This window comes from Melanotaenia boesemani, chromosome 17 (assembly GCF_017639745.1).
Source record: "Melanotaenia boesemani isolate fMelBoe1 chromosome 17, fMelBoe1.pri, whole genome shotgun sequence".
Classification (NCBI taxonomy): domain Eukaryota; kingdom Metazoa; phylum Chordata; class Actinopteri; order Atheriniformes; family Melanotaeniidae; genus Melanotaenia; species Melanotaenia boesemani.
Window position 1 is genome coordinate 9,595,273 of NC_055698.1, and position 22,006 is coordinate 9,617,278.

Sequence of the window (22,006 nt, forward strand, 5' to 3'; positions counted from 1 at the left end):
ATTGAATTGGAAGTTTAACTAGGTTGGATTCTAATGAAAAATGTATCCACATTTCTGTTACTTTGCACTGCTGTAGTGCTGCTTAACTACCATCACTGTAAACACTCAGCTTATTTAGTTCTGACGTCAACTCAAAGTTGAATGTAAATATACAAAATGTTGTTGCTGCATTCAGTGTCCGCCTGTAATAACTGGATGTTGTGCCACGCAGGCCGTCCGGTCAGTGGGGAGGGTCAGGGAGAGATGCTGGACTACCGACGGATGCTGATGGAGGATTTTTCTCTAAGTCCAGAGATCGTTCTTCACAGAAATTCGGACAGAAATTGAAGCTCAGTGCTCCGGCCTGCACCGTAAAGGCCGCACGCTGCACTGCCTGATGAGAATTGGCCGCGGCGACCGCAGCACCCAGTGTGGACAGCGTCTGCCAGAGTGCAGTAAGACTGCAGCAGGTATTGTTGCTATGAATCTACTAGAGATCCAGTATGTACAGCTGAGAGGGAGGGATGTGGCTTGGGTGGCCTTTACACTTAGTGTGACAAACCCCCAATAATGACACTTCCCGAGATGATTGATTTACAATTTGTAGTTTTTGCTTCAATCTTTAATGAGCTGTTGACCTACTTTTTAGTTGTTTATTCATTGAAACGTTGTAGTTTCAGAGTGTTAAATGAACTGTGTGCAGTTCTGTACAGACCAACTCTAAAACTGTAATGACTTTTTCAGATTTCTAGCTTGTAGAGGCTGAAACAAATCAGATCTGTTGAACTTTTGACAGAAAGCTAAATTTCACAAGATATAAAATGTATAAAACATATAAAACAGTCATAGTTTAAGATTCTCATCAAGAAGGTGCAAATAGCACAAAGTGAAGTTTTGATGTTCATTTGATGAAACTGTGAGTTGCAAAGATTAAAAATACATGACCCACCAGCTGATTAGTATCTGAACTGATAATTAGTTAACCAGCAGGTGTCTTCTCAGATAGGCTATCCCAGATATTAACAAAGAAGAAAATAATTCACTACCTCCCTCTGGTGGCACTACTCAGCCTACTTTCCTCATTTCAGACCAGTAAATAATAAGCTCTTTGATTCCCATTTCATTTTCACAACTTTACAAAAGATGTGCTCTGTAAACTGGAAACTGTCCAGTTTATTGTGATCAGGCTGGAATAGATTTAGCTATGAACACAGAACTATTTATGAAGTTCTTCTAAGCATTTAATGGTTTTATACATTTTGTTTTTGCCTCAGCTGCAGACCCTGATCCAATCTGCCGACCCCGGAGCTGACTATCGGATCGACCGAGCGCTGAATGAGGCCTGCGAGTCCGTAATCCAGACAGCCTGTAAACACATCCGCAGCGGAGACCCAATGTGAGTTGGTAACATACACACAGTGCATTCACACTAGGGGTGGGTAATATGGCCTAAAAATAAAATCTCAGATTTTTTTCAAACCAAAACCGATTTCTGATTTTAATCATTTTTTTACCCCTTTTCTTTCTTAAAAACATATTAAATTTATTAAAAACAATATTAAACTTAAAGCTTAACATGCAAAATGTGTTTGTTTCTTTTAGGCTCTAGGCTTTATTTAGACAGCTAAGAAAGTAAATAACGTCATAACTTTTCGCCTGTATAAACAGCTTCATATCAGAAATGATCTCTTTCCATCTGGATCCTTAATGTACAGCCTGCACTGCAGAAACAATTCCCCTGATGTTTATTGTCTCTTAAGGAGAGTTTGTGGGCTGAAGTGTTTTCTGCATCTCATAGAGAGCAGCATTTCTCAGTTTTATGCACAGCTAAATTCAAGGCATGAGTCTGTGGAGGGAGGACTGAGCCCCGTACTAACTGTGGAAGCCCAAGGAGAGCAAATAAAAGGTGAGAAAAAAATCCAGATTTCCATAAAAATAGATCATCATAAAGGGAAAACTTGATTAATTGATTTTATAAATTAATTGCCCAGACCTAATACACACATACCGGGTTGGACCCCCTTTTGCTTCAGAACTGCCTTAATTCTTGTTGTCATGGGTTCAACAAGATGATGGAAACCTTCCTTAGAGATTTTGCTCTATATTGACATGACAGCTTCACACAGTTGCTGCAGGTTTGTCGGCTGCATCAATGATAAGAATCTTCCTGGTGGTTAAACCAGGCCATGTTGGTACTAAGGGACCCAAAGTGGACCAATAAATATCCCCCAAACCATTGCACCACCAGCAGCCTGAAGCGTTGATCCAAGGCAGGATGGATGCATGTTTTCATGATGTTTCCAGCAGATTCTGAACCTAGCATCTGAATGTGGAGCTGAAATGGAGACTCATCAGACCAGCAACGTTTCTCCATCTTCTATTGTCTAGGGTTGGTGAGTCTGTGTGAATTGTAGCCTCAGTTTCCTGTTCTTAGCTGACAGGAGGTACCCGGTGTGATCTTCTGCTGCTGTAGCCCATCTGCTTCAAAGCTGGACATGTTGTGTGTTCAGAGATGCTATTCTGCAGACCTTGGTGGGAATCACTGCTGATGTGACTTCCTGTTGTCTTTCCATCATCTCCAACCAGTCTGCCCATTCTCCTCTGACCTCTGACATCAACAGGACATCCTGGTCCAGACAACTGCTGCTCACTGGATATTTTCTCTTCTTTAGACCATCTCTGTAAACCCTAGGGATGGTTTTGTGTGACAATCCCAGTAAATACTCAGACGAACAACCATGCCACATTCAAAGTCACTTAAATCCTCTTCCTCATTCTGATGCTCAGTTTCAACTTCAGTAAATTGTCTTGACCATGTCTACATGACTACATGCATTGTGTTGCTGCCATGTGATTGGCTGATTAGATATTTGCGTTAACAGGCAGTTTAACAGGTGGACCTGATAAAGTGGGCAGTGAATGAATATACATCCATACACAGTATACATTGTAACTTTAGCTACTGTATGTCAAATATGAACAGCTTTGTGATAAAAGGAGCATTTAAAATGACAGTGTATGTCATAATAAGACCCTGGATTATAATCTGTTTAGGATCCTGTCGTGTCTGATGGAGCACCTGTACACTGAGAAGATGGTGGAAGACTGTGAGCACCGGCTGCTGGAACAACTTTCATCTCGTCTAGTCTCATCTGATCTTATTTACACAAGTACAATTGTTTCTTTTGACTTGACAAATTTACATGAATGTTTTTAAATATCATTATTGGAATTTTAAAAATCAAACCAAGCATCTGGCATGACTTTGCAGTCACTTCAGGCCCTTTTTAAAGTAAATATTGTGATGATTTATACAAAACATGAGCTAAATTAGAAATTCAAGTGGATTTTATGCTATGTTACTATAAATTATCATCAAATCATGAGTAATTGATACCTTCAAAATTCATCGGTGCTTCTCAAAGTTGTTTTAATGCTCTTGCCACAGAAAGCTTTTATATGCAAATTTGACTCATCTACATCTCTGCCCACCAGCAGATGACACTGCGGGTCAAACAGCCCAGAATATTTGGACACAAAGAAGCAGTTCTTTAAAAGACAAAGTTAAAAGATATACATTGATATCAAAGAATCAGAATGGTCCGATATTCACTATCGCTCACTTTTTCAATATTAGAAACCTCCCAGTGGTCAATAACATGAGCTTTGGCTTGATCTCTTCAGATGGAAACATGCTGATTTAAGTTAAACCTCAGCAGCCCCCTGTTGCTACCGTGTGCAGGCTCACTCCTGGATCAGCTCAGCTGCCCTGCTGCTGACTGCAGCTATGTGTCCTAAAGAGGAGTGGAACAGTGAGAAAACATTGACTAACATACCCACTTAGTGTGGTAGCAAAACGCAGCAGTTTTTGGTTCAGACATTCAAAGCAGCTCCATGAAACGTGAAGATTGCAGACCTTCATCCAGTCAGTATTTTTAATTCAACTCTGCTGACGTTTACATCTTTGAGTAAAACATGAAGCCGCATATCTTTGCAACAGGATTTCCCACCTACTTGGCTAACTTCTAGTTGCATCTTGACGTGTAATTTTTAAGGCTGATTTTTGTTCGAATAGCATCAGGTAGTGCATAAAACAACATATTGTGCAGATGTTAAGGAGGTTAAATGTTGATTTTTTTTCTCTCAGAAAGACTTTGATCATCAATGTTAATAGTGCAACTTGACGAATGACGTCCCCGTTTGCCTCACAGACTGGACCCCATCCTGTACAAGAAGTGCCAGAACGACGCCGCTTGACTCTGCCACACACACGGCTGGAATGAAACCAGCGAGCTCATGCCCCCAGGAGCCGTTGTCTACCTCCACACCTATGGTACAGAGGAGCAGGGAAGGCGGGTATGACGACAGCAGACGCAGGCACTACCAACATGGAAATGTAACTATAGGGAGAGGTTTTAATGACATGTTAGTTCAGGTTTATAGTTTGGAAATTAATATTAAATAATGCGGCTCTAGACAATAAACAGATGTCACGCTGATGTTTTTAATTTCCCAGGTTAACCGAGATGAGAAGGTATGAGCTCTGAGTTTCATTAGTGCTGGTCCTGGTGTGGGCTTAAATGAAAGACAATACCAGTAATGATTTCAGATTAAACAAGATTTCAATCTGTGGGAGTCTAATGAGCAGATAATTTTGGAGAAATTGCACCCATTAATAATAAATGACTTGCACAGTGTATGCAGTCGTGGTTAAAAACTTGAAAGAAAATTGGTAAGTCCTGCTCACGCCTCCCACCTTTATGTTGCTCAGTTAGAAAAAGTTGGCTAAAGACCTTTTTCAAGATTTGAGGCACTTCTTTAACCTAGTTATCTGTGTCTCACAGGGAGGTTGATTTGACTGGTTTGGTAATCAGCAAGTAGAATCTTTACGACTTAATTTGATGTGATAATTCGGTTTCTGCTGCTTTAGACCATCACAGTGAACATAGGACTTGAAATGAGGCCATGTTTGTTGTGCTTCACTATTTCAAGGGCTAAAGACTTCGTTTTCATGTGTAAGCTTGAGGTTATGACACCTTTCGTCGTGTGAACACAGGAAGTAGTGGAAACAAAAGACTACTGGAATCCAGTAACTAGACTGCCACATCACATATTTCTGGTTACTTACTTACTGTACTGTATTTTGCTGTGTGGTGAAGTTATATCCTGGCTTCATGTCAGTCGTTTGTGTCCGAAATCTTCCCTGCGTACAGCTTAGCTAAGCACAGGGGCTTTCATTGCATTTAAACAGCTGCACATGTGCTACAAAATGCATCTCCTTACACTAAGTGTCTTCCTAGCAAAGGTTCCTGAATAGTCTTTTGTGCAAGTTGTGTTGCTTCACATAAGCCCACAAACAGACAAGAGATTTAGACTCGCAAGCATACTGGAGGGAAGGTGGGTGGGAGTCTTGATGTGTCTTGTGGATTAAGAGAAGACTTATCACTTGTCCCTTAATGGTGTCCTGTGGGACATGGTCCAGAAGTGTGATGAAGAAGGTATTTAATGGGTCCCTTAACAACCAAAGTGCTGACTCATTTGTGCTGGATGTTGGACTCCAGAGCTGCTGTATGTCTCCTTTTCTGTCCACAATCATTGTTAATAGAGTTTCAAGGCTCAACTAAGTGGCAGAGAGTTTCCATTTAGTTTAGGAATGCATCTATGCTTTCTGCAGATGATGTGGTCCTCTTGGCTTCATTGAGGATGAGACTCCAAGTCTGAGGCCATGATCTTCAGTTGGAAAAGAGTAAATTCTCCACTGCCTCAAGTTTAGACACTTAAGTATCTCTGGGTATTTTTTATGAGTGGGTGTAGTACAGAGATGGACATTTACAGGTGGACGTATGCAGAGGCCATGATGTGGATGCTGTACTGGTCTGTCTTGGTGAAGAGAGAGCTGAGCTCTGAGATAAAGCTTCTCCTGTGGTCCTGCACTGCAGTTATTGACTAAAAATATGAGCTGTTGAACACAAATAGCCTAGGAAATGCTGAATGCACACATGTAAAGAGCTAGTTGGGAAGATTTGGGCATCTGGCCAGGATGCTTCCTGGACATCTTCTAGATGAGGTGTTTTGGATGTACCCCATGAGTTAACATGAGTTAGCATCAGTCAACCAGAAGTTGCTCCTGAAGGTGTAGGAGGGGGTCAGATAAATGTTTTTCCAAAAAGGCTAAAATATCCTGAATGTATGCGAGCAAAGTACCAAGGAGTATGGAAAAGTTAGAATACAATGCAAATGAAACCTACTATGCCATTAACTTAAAAAATCATCTAAATGTATGTAGCAGGAGCTTTAACGTCTGTTTTAGATGTTCTCTATTCCATCAGTACTCGTACAACTCAACTTTTAGGTGCTTCTTCCTTTAAGATGTTTCTGGAGTTGACTGAAAATAGCTGAGAATTTAAATAATCCAAGTAAATAAATAGATAATTAAGACAATACCTGCAGATGGCCATAAACCAGTATTAGCTCATCATATGTATTAGTATTGACAAGTGTTTAAATATCAACCATATCTTTAAAGTTGTTGTTTTTTTACTGTGTGTGCGTGTGAGCAGTTATCTCAAGACTGTAAAGTGGAAGTTCATAGGATACTCCACCAGAGGGCGATGGATGTTAAGTTGGACCCAGAGCTACAGAAACGCTGCATGACCGACCTCGGCAAGTGGTGCAGAGAGAAGACAGACACAGGGCAGGTGAGACACACCGATTTAATTGATTCATGCAAGAGTTTGGAGGATATGGAAGATAAATGGAAGATAATTTATTTGCACAAAGAAAGGCACTTCTAATTTCATATACAGTATATGCAGCTTATAAGTGAAAAAAGTACCACTTTTAAACATCCTTAAAACCGTTTGAACATTCATCCTATGAACCTGTGTGTGAGTCCAGGAGCTGGAGTGTCTGCAGGAACATTTGGAGGACCTGGTTCCCGGCTGCAGGGATGTTGTGGGCAACTTGACGGAGCTGGAGTCAGAGGTCAGAGCTCGCCACAACCAAACAGAAACCAGAACACAGCAGATGTCTCACTGTTGATACTAAATGAAAACCAAAAGAAGCTGAGAGCTTTTTCAACTGTGTTGTTGTTGTTGTTTAGGACATCCAGATAGATGCCCTGCTCATCAGAGCCTGCGAGCCCGTCATTCAGACCCACTGCCATGTGAGCAGAAATATATCCATATGTAAAGAGCGGAATGTTGTTTTATTCATATGAATTGTGCTAATTTAATATTTGACATCATTATTGCATGTTTGCAGGACGTGGCCGACAACCAGATTGATACAGGTGATCTGATGGAGTGTTTGGTTCAGAATAAACATCAGAAGGAGATGAACGACAAGTGTGCAGTCGGCATCACACACTTCCAGCTGGTTCGTTGTCATTACTCACGTCACTTCTTTAAACTTTTATGAGATCAGTTTTATTGTTTTTAAATGTTTAATTGTAATACAATACAATTGTAATTTAATTGTTTCTGTTTTGTTAACAAAGAAAAATACTTTTTATTTTTTTCATTTAATTTATTTCTTGTTTAATGTTTGGAAATAGTTAGGAGTTATACTTTATTATAAATAAAATTATTTAAAGTTGCAAAGAAAGTTTTTCTAGTGAGAAGACAAAAATATAAACAGCAGTTGTGAATTTTAATTGATGGAATTAAAAGCAAACAAAAGTTTTACTAATGTCAGCATTAAAAGGCCACTGAAATGACATTTTATTAAGTTTTATCTGATTTTAGTTTCAAATTTATTTTATTTTCCCCTAATTATTCTGAGATGTTCACATCTAAATTGCAGTAGTTGTTGCAGTTGAGATTATTTTTTTCTTTTTATCCTTTTCTCTCAGATTCAAATGAAGGATTTTCGGTTCTCCTACAAGTTCAAGATGGCCTGCAAGGAGGACGTTCTGCGCTTGTGTCCAAACATCAAAAAAAAGTGGGGCTCAAATTTGACAACATCCTAAAAAAGAAAACAACAAACTCTTCATTTAAATTCCTTCTTTTTGTTTTGTGCTGTGGATGAAACTCCCTCTGTGGACATGTCACCCTGCAGGGTTGATGTTGTGATCTGCCTCAGCACCACAGTGAGAAACGACACGATGCAGGTGGTCAAAGAGCAGTGGGTGTCTCTGAAATGTCGCAAACAGCTGCGAGTGGAAGAGCTGGAGATGGTAAACACTCCTCACACCTTGTCTGAACTGCCACTGAGATTATGTTCACTTTTCATGCAGATATTTGAGTTGGTATTCATGAGCAACCATCTATATGTATTCCAAGAAAATTGGCAGAAGACAAATTTTTTTTTTTTCATTCAAAACTTAATTTTATTAAACTATTTCAAGTTTTCATCATGTAGGATGTAGGTGGTGGCAGTATGCAAAGCACAGTCATAAAGTAAACAAACTTCTGCCCTAAGAAAAGTTGAAGTAAATCAAATCAAATCAGATCAAACTTTATTTATAAAGCACTTTTCATGCTGAAGGCAACACCAAGTGCTTTACATGAAAAGGCAATTTATGCATATTACAAATAAAATGAGCCTTTACACACATCAGAGTAGATTAGAAATGACTCCTGCTTTGGAAAGAATGATCATTTTAGAGACAGAAGAATCCAGGAATCTTCACCAAGGCTGTCCATGAATCTAAGCAGTTGTGGAAGCAGCACCTCAAGCCAACAAGGTCAAAATAATCAGCATAAAAGATAATATGTGAAGATTCAGCTCAAATCTGTGCATCAGGAACATTTATTTCTGCTCTAACAAAACAGTAGTTTGAGGTGTTGCACACTACGGCGATCCCAGCTTCAATAATTGGTAAGTAAGGTTAAACCCGTTAACGCTGTGTGTATTGTATTTGATATAGAGTTTCTGAGACTTATTACATCACCACATAATGAAAGCTTAAAACTCTGTTGTATACTGTTGATGCTTGTCTGCTGCCCCCTTTTGGATAGGTGTTACACTACAATATTGCTGGCATTAGGTGGTAATAAACAGTACATATATGTAATTTATTTGTTTATTTTATTACTTTTTTTTGTTACACAAAAACACGTTAAATGCAGCCATAAAAAATAAGTAATGTCTAGAGACAAAACACAGCAGAAGAAAATTCTGTCTTTAGGACTGACAGACTGCAAAATCTGTCACAAATTGTTATAATCCCGTCTCACTTTAATTTGCAGGTATAATTTTAAACCTAATCTAAGGCTTCTAAATGTTACAGCTGCAAAAAGCAAAACGGAATATTTTTGTCTTTTCTGGTCTCAGTCGGAGGATATTCAGTTGGAACCAGCCTTGTATGACCCCTGCAAGTCCGACATCAATCGTCTCTGTCCCAACATGGCGTTTGGTAACGCTCAGGTAAACATGATGAGATATCACTGCATCTACTGCAACTGTATTCTTTGAAGATGTTTTCTTCCTCTCTCTCATCCTTTGATCTCTTATCCTCAGATGATCGAGTGTCTGAAGGAACAGAAGGAGCAGCTCAGCCCGCGATGCCACCAGCGGATATTCAGGCTGCAGGAGGTGGAGATGACCGACCCAGAGCTCGACTACCAGCTGATGAGAGTCTGCAAGCAGACAATCAAGGTGAGAAGAGATTAAACTGGGGATACTGCCCTCATTAAGAGGCTCTTTAGAGCCAGTACGAACATCCATCCTGTATGATCCTATCTCAAGTGGATAGTGACGTGTAAAGATGTGAACACACTTAGGATGCACTGAGATCTGACCACATCAGAGGTGGTCCAGGACTCTTATGTCCACATTCATATGATAATCTAAACACGATCCCTTTTAAACCAACACATTCTGGTACCTGATGTGATTGCAAACAGCCAAGTTACCACTGATGAGCGAGAGAGAGAGAGAGAGAGGTTGAAAGTCCAGTTCCAAAGCTCTCTCCTCTAACCAGTCGGTCCCGGGCATCAACTTTTAACAAGCCTCAGCTCAAATAAGCTAGTTTGCAGTTGGCTGTTTTAGCCTTTGGACATGACATGGTTGTCTGTTAATAGTCAACTACGCTGGCCAAATGTAGTAAATTACAATTTTAATCACAATACAATATACTGCATTTCAAACGTAGGAAAAAAAAAAAAGGGAATTCTTGGACTAGTGCATTATGCAACCGTGTGATCAGCCAGCTCTTTTCTATATTAAACAACATATGTCACACACACACACACACACATTTAATCTAAAATAAAACCAAGCACGATAATTTGGAGTCCTGAATCAAACATTATCAAGTGCAAAGATGCTCTTCTTGTACAGACAGGAGAACAGGGATGGAAAAATGTCTAAGGCTAGGTTCACACTGCAGGCTGAAGTGACCCAAATCCATTTTTTTTTTGCCCCTATGCGACCTGTATCTGATCTTTTCATGACAGTCTGAACGACACAGATCCAATTGTTTTAAATGCAACCCAGGCCACTTGGATATGTGGTCCTAAAACCGCTACGTATCTGATCTTTTGCCATGCGGCTTCGGTCTGAACGGCCAGGTCGCATTTATCCGACCTACACGTCATACACAACATTGTTAAACATTGTTAAACTCCTTATCTGCAAAGGCGCTCACATCACACTCCCACCACTCCTGGCTGCAACTCCGTACCCACACGTTTCTCCGTACAGACGTTGCTGCCACTGCTCCACAACATGCCATGGCCAAAAATCTGGCTCTCCTCTTTTGTAATCTCCTTAGAATGATGCAATTGAAAATGTGCTGGCTACAGTTAGACAATAATTTTAAAATTGTAACATAACACTTTGCTTTTATCGCAAACACGAAGACATCACATGCACGCTCACTGTCATGTCGTCGTGTTTTCTACACATTCGGGACAATTCCAGTGTTCATAAGGTTCATACAGGAGATCACATACAAGTCGCGTTTAATTGGAAATGTGATCGGACTACACAAAAAATACGAATTGAGCATTGTGCCCTGCAGTGGGAACCTAGCCTAAATGTTGGTTCTTTTGGGAAAACAGTGAAGTTTTGGTGGCTTCTTTTGGAATTATCACTTTAACTTACCTCAAAACATAAAATACTTTAGTATTTAGTTTGGTTTTAATCCCAAATTAAATATTTTATGCAGGTTTGTAAAACTATTTGTTTTTTTTCTGCAGCGTTTCTGTACTGAAGCAGATGCCAGGAACGTCCTTCAGTGCCTGAAGCAGAACAAGAACAGTGAGCTGATGGATCCCAGGTGTAAACAGATGATTATCTGAACACAGGTAAACACACAACAACCCACACACTAAAGTATGCTGAAAGTCTCGAGCATCTTCCATTCCTCCTCCAGACTACAGGCTGAACCCAGTGCTGAGGAAAGCTTGTCGAGCAGACATTCCCAAGTTCTGCCAGTCCATCCTGAACAAGGCAAGCGAGGACAGCGAGTTGGAGGGTCAGGTCATCCTGTTTGATCTGTGTCTGTTAATTCTGGGATAATTAATTCAAACCTCTTAGCTAATATAGTCGCAAATATCCTGTAGTCAATATTTAAAACTGATATTGGTCTGTAAGAGCCGCATGCTGTTCTATCTTTTCCTGGTTTGGCAATCACTGAAATCACAGCCCGTTTCCAGGACGGTGGTGTCTCCCCACCTGTAAGGACATAGTTGCAGCAATTTTTAAGCTGCGGAATTATTAGGTGTTGGAAATGTCTGTACCACTCAGCTGGGTAACCATCTTCACCTGCCATCTTGTTCCCTTTAAGTTTTGAAATGGCCTTACTGATTTCCTCCTCTGTTATTAACTGAGTTAGTCTTTTATTCTGTTCTGTTCCCATTGATGGTAAATCAAGCGAGGAAAGAAACTCATTTACTGCTACCTGGTCTGTTTCACTGGGTTGCGTGTTGAGTATAATATATTACAAAAGATTTCTGTATGTCTTTAAGATTATGATATACCTTATTATTAAGTGGGTTTTTTACTTTCTGTATGAATCCATCGGCCTGCTGTTTACGTATCCTCCAAGCAAGGAATTTCTTAGATTTTGGACCATTTTCATAATAAGTTTGTTTAATAAACTTCAATCTCTTTTCTACCTGGTCTTCGTACAGTTTGTTTAACTCTTGCTTTGTTTCCATGATGTGCGGTAATATGTTACTGTTATTACTTTCCATATGTTCTTTTTCTAAGGATTTCAATTTCATAGTAAGGTTTTTTATATAGCTCTCCTTTTTCTTGTAAGTAGACCACATTATCATTTTACCCCTCAGAACAGCCTTTGCAGTGTCCCACAGTATACTAGGAGAGATGTCATTATTGTCATTATATTCCAAGTACTCTTTAAATTCTTTTTCTACCAAGTTATGGAATGTATCATCATTCAGTAGACTAGTATTAAGCCTCCATAATGTTTCTTTACGGTCATTATCCAGGTGAAGAGTTAAGTGCACCCCAGCGTGATCAGAAATATCTCTCACTCCTATGTCACAATTAGGCCTGTCGCGATAAGCAATAAGTCAATTAATTGAACGATAAGAAAATAAGAGCACGATAAGTTTGCCGGCCGCGATAATTTTTATTAGTCCTCCCTTTACCATAAACTGTGTATGACAATAGGTTTCACTATGGCGTATTTCGACTCAACGCTCTGGTTTGTTGCGGAGTGATCTCTCTGGTGTCATACTTGACTGCAGCATGTTGCAGCACGAGCCGGTAAGCCGCATTTGTTTTGCAGGGCTGCCAACACGCAATGGCCGTGAGACTTGCGCATTTAAGTGGCTTCTCACGCTCTCGCGCTAAACCTCCGATTCTCATGCTGAAATATGTAAATAGGTCGAATGGAGAAATAATAGATGCAAGCACCTCCTCTTTTATCATTTCGCTGCTCCCCACATGTAAGCAGAACACACACATCTAGCTTACGACGTCAGTACAAAGCCCCCACTTCCTGGTCTACCGTAATAACCCCTGTAATCCGCAGGCACATTACGCAAATAGAGTCAGCCTATATACTAGTGTTGTGCGATGTGTCTAACTTTGTGTGTGCGATCCAGCAGCTCAGTGCGCGTGAGAGTGAGCGTGAGCGCAGAGGGAGGAGAAGAAGAGCTTATGAGGAACGAGAGTAGCAGAAGAAGAAAAGGTGTGAAGAGAAGAGACGGAGCGGTTAGGCAGAACAGTCAGGAAAAACAATAACGGTGCGTTATAATAAAGCCGTTTCTCAGCACAACCGCTGTTTCCTTTTTTTTATGGTGCTCCACGCCGTGAGCGGCGAGAGAAGAGAGTAATTGGGAGTTAACCCCGAAGCCAACTCCACTTCGGCCCTGGAGAGGACGGATCTCCCCCGTGTCCTCCGACTACTATCGGCGGATAAGAAGCGGGAATGGTTAACACTAGCGTATTTGACAAAATACACATTAAGAGCAATGCCGGCTAATCGAGAGGTTTGGGAGGATTCCCAGTGGGCTGCATTACTTTTGGGCCGGCGTCCCGGCTTATGTGAAAAAGGCGCTTTTATTTATTTAGTTTATTGATCTTTGAAAATGTGTACTTGCATTATTATTATTATATTAGTTGAGAATGGTCTCAAAATGACACATTAGCGCTTTGCGCAATATTATCGTTTATCGCGATAATTTCTGAGAAAATTTATCGTACAGCTAAATTGGTTATCGTGACAGGCCTAGTCACAATGCTCAATTCTATGTCTATCAGCGTTTAAAATAAAAAAATAATCCAATCTTGAGTACGTCAAATGCTAATGTGAAAAAAAAGGTATCATTTCTGTCCAATGGGTGCAAATCCCCCCATACATCTATCATCCCCATTTCCTTGAGCATTTTCTTGATATGTATTGCTTCAGACCGTATCTGATTTTTAGCTTTACTGGTGGTGTCCAAGGAAGGGTTTAAACATGTGTTCCAATCTCCTCCACATATGAACACCCCTGATATTTCTGTTGCAATAAGATCAAAAACTCTCTCTTAATCAAATGTTTGTCTTTACCTGGTGGCCTGTATACATTAAGCAATGTAATTTCCTTATGATCTATATATCCTTTAACCAGTGTGTAACGTCCCTCCTTGTCACTGATTTGAGAGGTGAGTTGGAAGTTAACCTTGTTTGATAGCAATATCGCTACTCCTCTGGACTTACCCCTCGTGAATGAGGAATAATACAGGTTTTTAAACCCCATTTTACGTATTTTTTCGTGTTCAGTGGCGGAAAGGTGTGTTTCCTGCCAGAAAACTATATCGTGTTTTTCACGTTTCATTTTAGCAAGGGCTTTGCTTCTTTTAATGGGGTTATGCAAACCATTGACATTAAGTGTGATTATCTTATATTTATGTTTAACCTCCATCCGTGAAAAAGCATAATCTATACATATAAAACTCTAGATGCACTGATAAACAAACATAGGTCTGCAAAAGAGAACAACAACCTGTCTGAAGTTCAGACAGGTGCGACTAAGAAAAAACGTTAGTCGCACCGGTGCACCTAACATTTTCCGGGCACGAGTGAAGGACTTTCATGATCTCCGAATGTCTATCTACGTATTCTATGCTCATTCCGTTCTTACCTGAGCTCAGAGAAGAATAACACCGTGATAAAAAGCCAAGAGCCAAGAGAAGTGGTTGGTTTTACTTCTACATGAATGATGATCTAATTTTCTAATGAACTGATGTGAAGTCAGCCAACAATGTTTGCAGGATACCATACATACATCCTTTAACAGTTAAATGGGCAACAAACTTCTCTCTTGATCCATTTTTTTCTTCTTTTCTCGTTCTTCAGCTTTAGAGCTCAACTCCATCCAGTTTGTCTGTTGACTCGGATCGAAAGTACCACCTTCAAGCAATGGAGGCACTCTCCGTACATGCATTCTTTGCTGAAGTCTGGCAACAAAGACTTTCCATTAGATACTTGATGCTTCTGGTTTTTATTACTTTGTGGTAAAAGAGCTTATCGGCCATGAACTGAGTGTTGGCATGAATCTTGCAAAGACATGTGTTTCGATCTTGGACTTTTGGTCTCATTATCCAAAATGGACGGCTTTTGTAAAATTGACTGTAGGATATTTGCACGTGATGTACTTCTGTAAACTTTTGCCAAAGAGCGTGTAGTGATTCACACAAGAACCACTTCTGCATTTTACTCTTTTCCTTGTCAGTGTTTCTTTTTTATTCTGTTGAAGCTCTTGAGTTGTCGTCATGCTCCAGAAAATATTTTATTAGTTTCTGTGTAGAGGGAGTAGTAGTGTTTGAATGTGTTTCCTCACATACAGCAGACCAGGTCTTTCTTTGTTTTTGCAGGTCATTTTGGTTGAAAGGCCAAGCTCTTTTGAAGCAAGACTCAGTAGTTTGTAATTTTCCCTACCAAAATCTTTGAAATTATTTGTTTAACTTTTGTGTTTCCTGATTCTCTAAATATTAAGTTGATGTTATGTTGATGTCAATTTTATTTTCAAGAATATTTTTCTAAAATTGTTCCGCAAACAGAAGTTTTGTTGCAGGTTGGTGAACATTGGCAGATCATAACATCAGAAAGACTCCTCTGAAATGCTTCTTTCATAAACGGTCAGATTAGTGGTCAAATGTTTATTTTTTGGTCTGCCCATTTTTCAGCTGTGTGTCAATTAATTAGGGACATAGCCTGTTATTTATAATAATAAATAGTTTCCCTAAGTGTTTACTGCTTTCTTCATTTCCTCTTACTCAGCACATTTGGTTTAATTTGCTGTTTTTTTTTTTTTTGTTTGTTTGTTTTTTCTTTACCTGGTCCTTGTTAGTTAACCTTTGTGTATATTGTTTTAATTTTATTTACTGCCACATCACCTTAATTTCCCTGTGTTCTCCTTGTGGTAAGTCTGTGTTTGTTTTAATTTTTCCTTCCCATATTTCTTTCATTTAACTTTTGATTCCTGCCTGTTTTTTGTCCTGCTTTGTCAGTCCTGCATTTCTCAATTCCTCGTTTCTGTTGCCTTAATCCTTGACAGAATTTGCACAAAAACTTTGTAAGGTGGTATGATGCTTTTTTAGTTCGGGCGGTGCATAAACAAACCCAGTTAACAGAAAGCTAGAACAACTGATAGAAGTCCAACAATAAACAGAAGAAACAGAAAGTCAGTGGCAACCCATTCAGGCTCTTTAACGCTCCTCGGCACATTAAATGTGATATGATGTATCATAAAGTCGACAATAACTGATATCACTGCTGGGTCTTGTTCAAGTATGAGCTGTGCCACATTTTTACTACCGAAAAACTTAAAGCTTAGATCATGCAAAACCTTTTCGGAAATTCTACGATTGGCTGACCAAGATGGGATGAGGTCTTGATGCAGTCCTGCCAACGTTTTCAAAATTATTTGTTCTGAGAACTTAATTAGTTGATCTTTTGATAGCTTTGAGAAAATACCATATCTCTCTAAAATTTTTAGAGTGAGAAGAATAACAAAATTACGGACAGTTGAGACGTGCGCCATGATGTCTGGGTTTTGTGAAAAAAGGATATATATTTCATTTTTATTTGATTTGTAGAGTCCTTCCTTAAACAAAGCTTTAATTTTTAACATCTTGACAGTATAGAATGAAATGGTAAAGTTTCGACGGAAGGTATTTTTTTAAAACACATGTCACAAAGGCATAACCGTTTCTTTTGATCTTGTGTTGCCATGGCATCATTTGACGTCATGGCAACACATGCTTGGGTAGGTAACAGATGCACGCTGAGTGGGGACAGAGAGGGGCCGTGTCAGGCATCCATCTGAATCTGAAAAAAAATCTGACAGAAATAATACACTAGTCTAATCATATCAGGAAGTCCTGCGTATCAGAACCTGCAAGATAAAATGAGGCTTTAATGATGTCATAGTTTACAGACTTGTTTTCTGAGGTAGTTGTAATACTGAACATAACTTATAGTGTACAAATGGTTAAAAATACTTCTAGTGACATTTTTATTGGCATAAAAATTTACCCACATAAAAAGGTAAAAATAATTTTAAATACTTTACTTTTGTTATGACAATGGCACCAAATTCAGGTATGAGTAAACTTATAAATAATAATAATAACAACAATAACAACAACAACAACAATAATATTAATAATTTCTTTTTTTTTCTTTGTGTGTGCATGTGTGCACATAGAGCAGTGGTAATTGTGAGTGGGGTTATTACTCAGGAGCTGTGGAAAGTGTTCTAAACCTTAAATAAAACAACCTCCATGGGGGAGCAGATAGTGTTTAAAAGTTGTTTTAAATCTCTTCCATTCTTTTAGTTACTTGATCTTGAAGCAGTTTTTTTATTTTGCAGATTTGACCAACTTTTGTTCAAGACTCATCCTTATTGGACCTACAGTTTAACTCCCATCCACCACCACACCACCGTGCAGCCCTATAAATCTCTTAAAATATATTAAATATATTAATAAAAATTAATTATTAATAAACTAGTCTGTCTGTCTGTCTGTCTAATTAGGTTTGTTTATTGGAGCAAATGCAGTGGACATCCAAGACTTCTCCTGTATTGTGTAACTTTTCTTTATGAATTACTTTTTTAAAAAGAAATATCTTTCAGTCTTCCAATGAATTTTCAGACAACATATGCTAGTAGTTTAAAATGTTCTAAATATTCTTTTTGATCAGTCTATTATAACGTTTGTGAAAGAAGTTTAGCTGCATATGGTAATCACTCATATATACTCATAATCACATGTATATTCAGTTTCTTTATGTAATATTGCTATTCCATTCACTTTTACATTTTCATATTGTGTGTTCTCATTTTACAGAATACTGAAGTTACAGTTTTCATTGTGTATGCGTGTGTGAGGTCAGACTGACCACTTTCTACCCAGAGCTCTGATATGGCAGAGTTGAAACTGGTTTTCCACCTGCTAGATAGAAATAGTTGTTTGGGATATCAGCTTGTTGTGGTATGTGGACTTTGTCTGAAAACTGGAAGAAAGTGGTGCCACTAAGTCTTCTATTCCTCATATTATTTTGCTGTTTGACCTTCAGCTGGGGACCAGCTGAATAAAACAGTTTCTCTCTGATGAATCATCAGAGTCTCTCCCGACTTCATGCGAGTTGGGACGATCACTCTCTTACTTGCAAGTAATTCTTTATTCAAAATAAATAAACCTTATATATATATATATATATATATATATACTTTTACTCATTCCAGACTCTTGGTAATTTTTCTAAAACACGTTACTTACTTTTTCAGGTGTTTTTCAATGGCCTTCCGTCCATAAATCCTTTCATATCTTGTTCTCACAGGATCAACAAACAGCTTCTTGGTCAGTGGACAGATGAGATGTGGAGGTACAGGCTGTTCTGCCGACTCCACCAGTTTCTGTTAAATAAGAAGTAGACAGCACATACTATATTAACATGTCATAAACTGAAAAATTTCAGGGCTCGAAATAACACATGCATGTGCAAGTTTGTGCACGTAAAATTGGAGCGGTGCACATAAATTTTGACTGCACATGCACCTGTGCAAGTACGGGAAAAGCTATTCACCTGTAGGTGGAGTGCTGCAGAGCTCACCTGAACAGTTTATGTCCCCACACAAGGAAACAACTCGATGAAAACTCGTTTCTGACATACTGTGCTTGTTTCACAGAATTACAACAGAAAGTTAAAATTGTTTTATTTTCAGATTTTAAATTTGAAAAACTTGTTAAATAACTTTTGTACATGCTAAACATGTTATCATCGTGATACTTTATCTCCTACTGCTCATATAATGGAAGTTTTAAGAGAAATTAATTTATAGATTGCCTGGGTATTTACACAAGTTTGAGTCTTATTTTCTCTTACAACATCGCTTCCTCCCTCACAGAGGGAGATTTTTTATCCTGCTTTCTGTTCCAGCAGGAAAACACCTGTGGACTGAAATCCACAGTAAGATATTGTTCCCTCTGTGTTTGGAAAGAAAGCAGCTTAAATTCATACTACTGACTTGCCAATTTTTAACAAATAAATCTGTAAATTTTCATCCTTCTTTGTCATATATATTAGATTTTATTACAATAATGTTTAAGTTGAGATTTACAATAAATATTTTAATGGCTGGTTTGTAAAAGAAGATTATTGTTAAAGTGGATTATGTGTTTTTACCAGAAACAATTACTAAACAATTACTCATATAGAGATTCTTGCAATATAAACTGTTTTCCAATAAACAAGTTTAGAATCAGCATTGAAATTTATGTGTAATAACACTATTAACTGTCATTGCATTTTATGGAATGAAATTTATTCATTGCCCAGCACCAATTAAACCAAAGCAGACTTAAGGAATTAAGCTAAAACTCTTTTATATGTATGTTTTAGGTTTTCAAAGATTTTATGAGATTACATTTAAGGTTAATATCTTCCAAAATTGGTTTGTGCACCTAAATTATTTTGAGTGCAAGGAAGTAAGTACTTAAAAATGTATTTCTAACCTTGGATTTAAAATAATTATCCCTTAATCAAAAGATTTAAATCTGTTAATGTTTTATTACATCAATATATCCGTGCTTTTATCCAAATGACAGGAAAGAGTTTAACATATCATCAGATGTCTGCAGTTTTATCTTCCTGCAGAATGATACGTCCCATCACCTTCTCCTTCGTCTCCATAGACTCCCCTGCAGCTTCCTCAGTCTGTTTTTTTGGCCTCTTCTTCATATGATGTGCGGTTGGTCAGGTACTCCTCAGCCAGAATACTTTCACGGAAAAGAAATAAAACCAAAACAATATTCAGTTTAAATGATTTATCATCTTACACATAGACAGTGTTAGTGAATTTACACCATACTTGTAAAATGATGAAGTGAATTTACACTGTAGACGCCTCATTTAAAAATCTTTGTTCTTTGGTAAGCTGGTAAAATGGTCAGCCATTTCATGTCATGTACCTTAGTACATGCTGGCTTAAGTAGTTTCCTTCATCACCATCAAATAGTGATGGTGATGAAGATGATGAAAAGTCAATGTTAAAAATGTTTAAGCCCCGCTGTTAAACTTTGGTAGATTTTCACACTTTGTGGAGCCCCCATGAAGTGTAAAGGCTCATTTCGCTCCTGTGTTCCAAAATGGCCAGAGTGGTGATATCCTTTTGTGGATGTGACATAGTGCCATAAATACAAAAGATAGCTGTGCCATATTACTCCACTGTGAGAAGTTTGGGTAAACAGTAGGGTTGTTCAGTGTTTTTCATGCACAGTGCTGCTTAAAATGAAGCAAAAATGTTTAAAGTCATTGATGAAAAGGTGGAAAATGTCAATGTGAGAGTCTGCCCGGTAGTGTTACCTGTCCAGTGGATCTTCTGGTTCAGGGACAATCAGCAGTCCAAACATAGCCTCAAGGATTTTTCTCATGGTGATATGGGAATTGTAGTTCCGATCGAATATGTTGTGGCAAATGCGCCCTACACTGTTAATGTTGCAGTGGTACATCTTAATTCTCATTAAGGAAGTAAGAGAACAGTTATGGAAGAGACAGCCTTGTAATGCGCCTTACCCGGAGTCCTCCAGTGAGAGTGGTGACAAGTTTATTTTTTTCTGTTTTTATCCTGAACCTTTATTCAAAATCAACAAGGCAATGCACAGATGTGGAGAAACGTAAAGTAACTGAGTATCAAACTCTTTTTCAAGATAGAATGGGAAAAGTATGGAGCCCGTCTGGTGACAGTGACAGAAAAATATAAAACTTGTGTCCACGCATTACTTAAGTTGTGGCCTAGTTTTACTAATGCGTGCAAACGCGATATAAGTCGTGGCCATGAGTTAATTGTGGACAGACGCCTTTAGGTTGTAGCATAGGCTGCTTAACACACATAAAGCATGGATAATTTTGACTTAATTTAATTTTATTTCAACCTTGGAATGAACTACAATGATATCCTGTGATCTCTTGCCATTGAACATCGTGTGGTTATCAAGAGACACTTAATTGGGGTGCTGAAGGTGCTCGGATTGAAACGTAAGCAGTGTACTGACACTGACGAGGTCATCGACTTCATCCAGAAAGAGCTGGAAGGACCTGGGAGACTACATGGGTACAGGTGGTAGCACAAAAAATGTTTGATGGATGGCATGAGGGTGAAAAAGGAGTATGTGCGTCTAATCCTCACAACTCTGGATCCACACTCATCCACTTAGCATCTATATATATAGTGTATATATATATATATATATATATATAGTATAGTATAGTGTATATATAGTATGTTTGGCATGTAGATTCATATGACAAATTAAAACCGTATGGAATCATCATAAATGGATGCATTGACGGGTTTTCCAGCAAAATCATTTGGTTAAAAGCAGCATAAACCCACGCGTCATCGGAGTCTACTTCATTAATGCCGCGGAACAGGCTGGTGGATGTCCTCAGGTAGTCAGGACAGATTTAGGAACTAAATTTGTCAGTTCCGGTCAGTTACTAGTACGGGCCTATCAGTAATCAGATCAGTAGGTGGCTTCGGATTGCATGTAGCCTCCTGCTACAAGGACATATTGCACTGGGTGCGCAATAGTCTTAATTTTGGCCCCCCTCCTGCGCCATACCCCTCCTGCGCCATAGAAAATGTTATTATCAGAGACATCCAAACCTCCCTCCACCACCATGACACTGACAACAGCTCTGGGAGTCAGAGTTTCATTGCTGCATCCAGTACTTCAAACCAACACAAGGAGAGCTGGTGGGGGATCCTTTCCAAAGAAGGAATGGAGTTCTGGATACAGCTCTTCGGAGAGTGAAAGACGAAGGCCTTATTGTGGGTGACTTCCTGGACAAATGTCTGGTGCAGCTCAGTTTTCAGAACAAAATTCAGGTCAAATTTTAGGAATCTTATGGCCTCTGGGTTTTTGAGTAAAAGTTTAGCTCATTTTCTGGTTTATAGAACTACTTCTGAAATTGAGTGCATGTGAATATATGTTGTAGCTGTCGCAAAGAAAAATGTTTTATTTATTGGTAAAATTTATTTATTTATTTATTTTTTTTTGAAAGGTAAGCCAAAAAATATATATTGTGTTTCACGGAGCTGACCTCTTGTGGTGGA

At 38.7% G+C, this 22,006-nt stretch overlaps 1 long non-coding RNA gene and 1 pseudogene across 1 annotated transcript; one reads left to right on the forward strand and one right to left on the reverse strand.

The window, feature by feature from the left end:
- LOC121628053 overlaps positions 1-11,445 on the forward strand; it is a 29,443-nt pseudogene extending 17,998 nt beyond the window's left edge.
- A 6,727-nt stretch (positions 11,446-18,172) lies between these two features.
- Positions 18,173-20,393, reverse strand: LOC121628069. Its single transcript, XR_006008099.1, has 3 exons — positions 20,254-20,393; positions 19,564-19,667; positions 18,173-18,304 (listed from the first exon to the last, which is right to left on the reverse strand). It is a non-coding gene; the product is annotated as an uncharacterized LOC121628069 (long non-coding RNA).
- Positions 20,394-22,006: the final 1,613 nt, after the last annotated feature.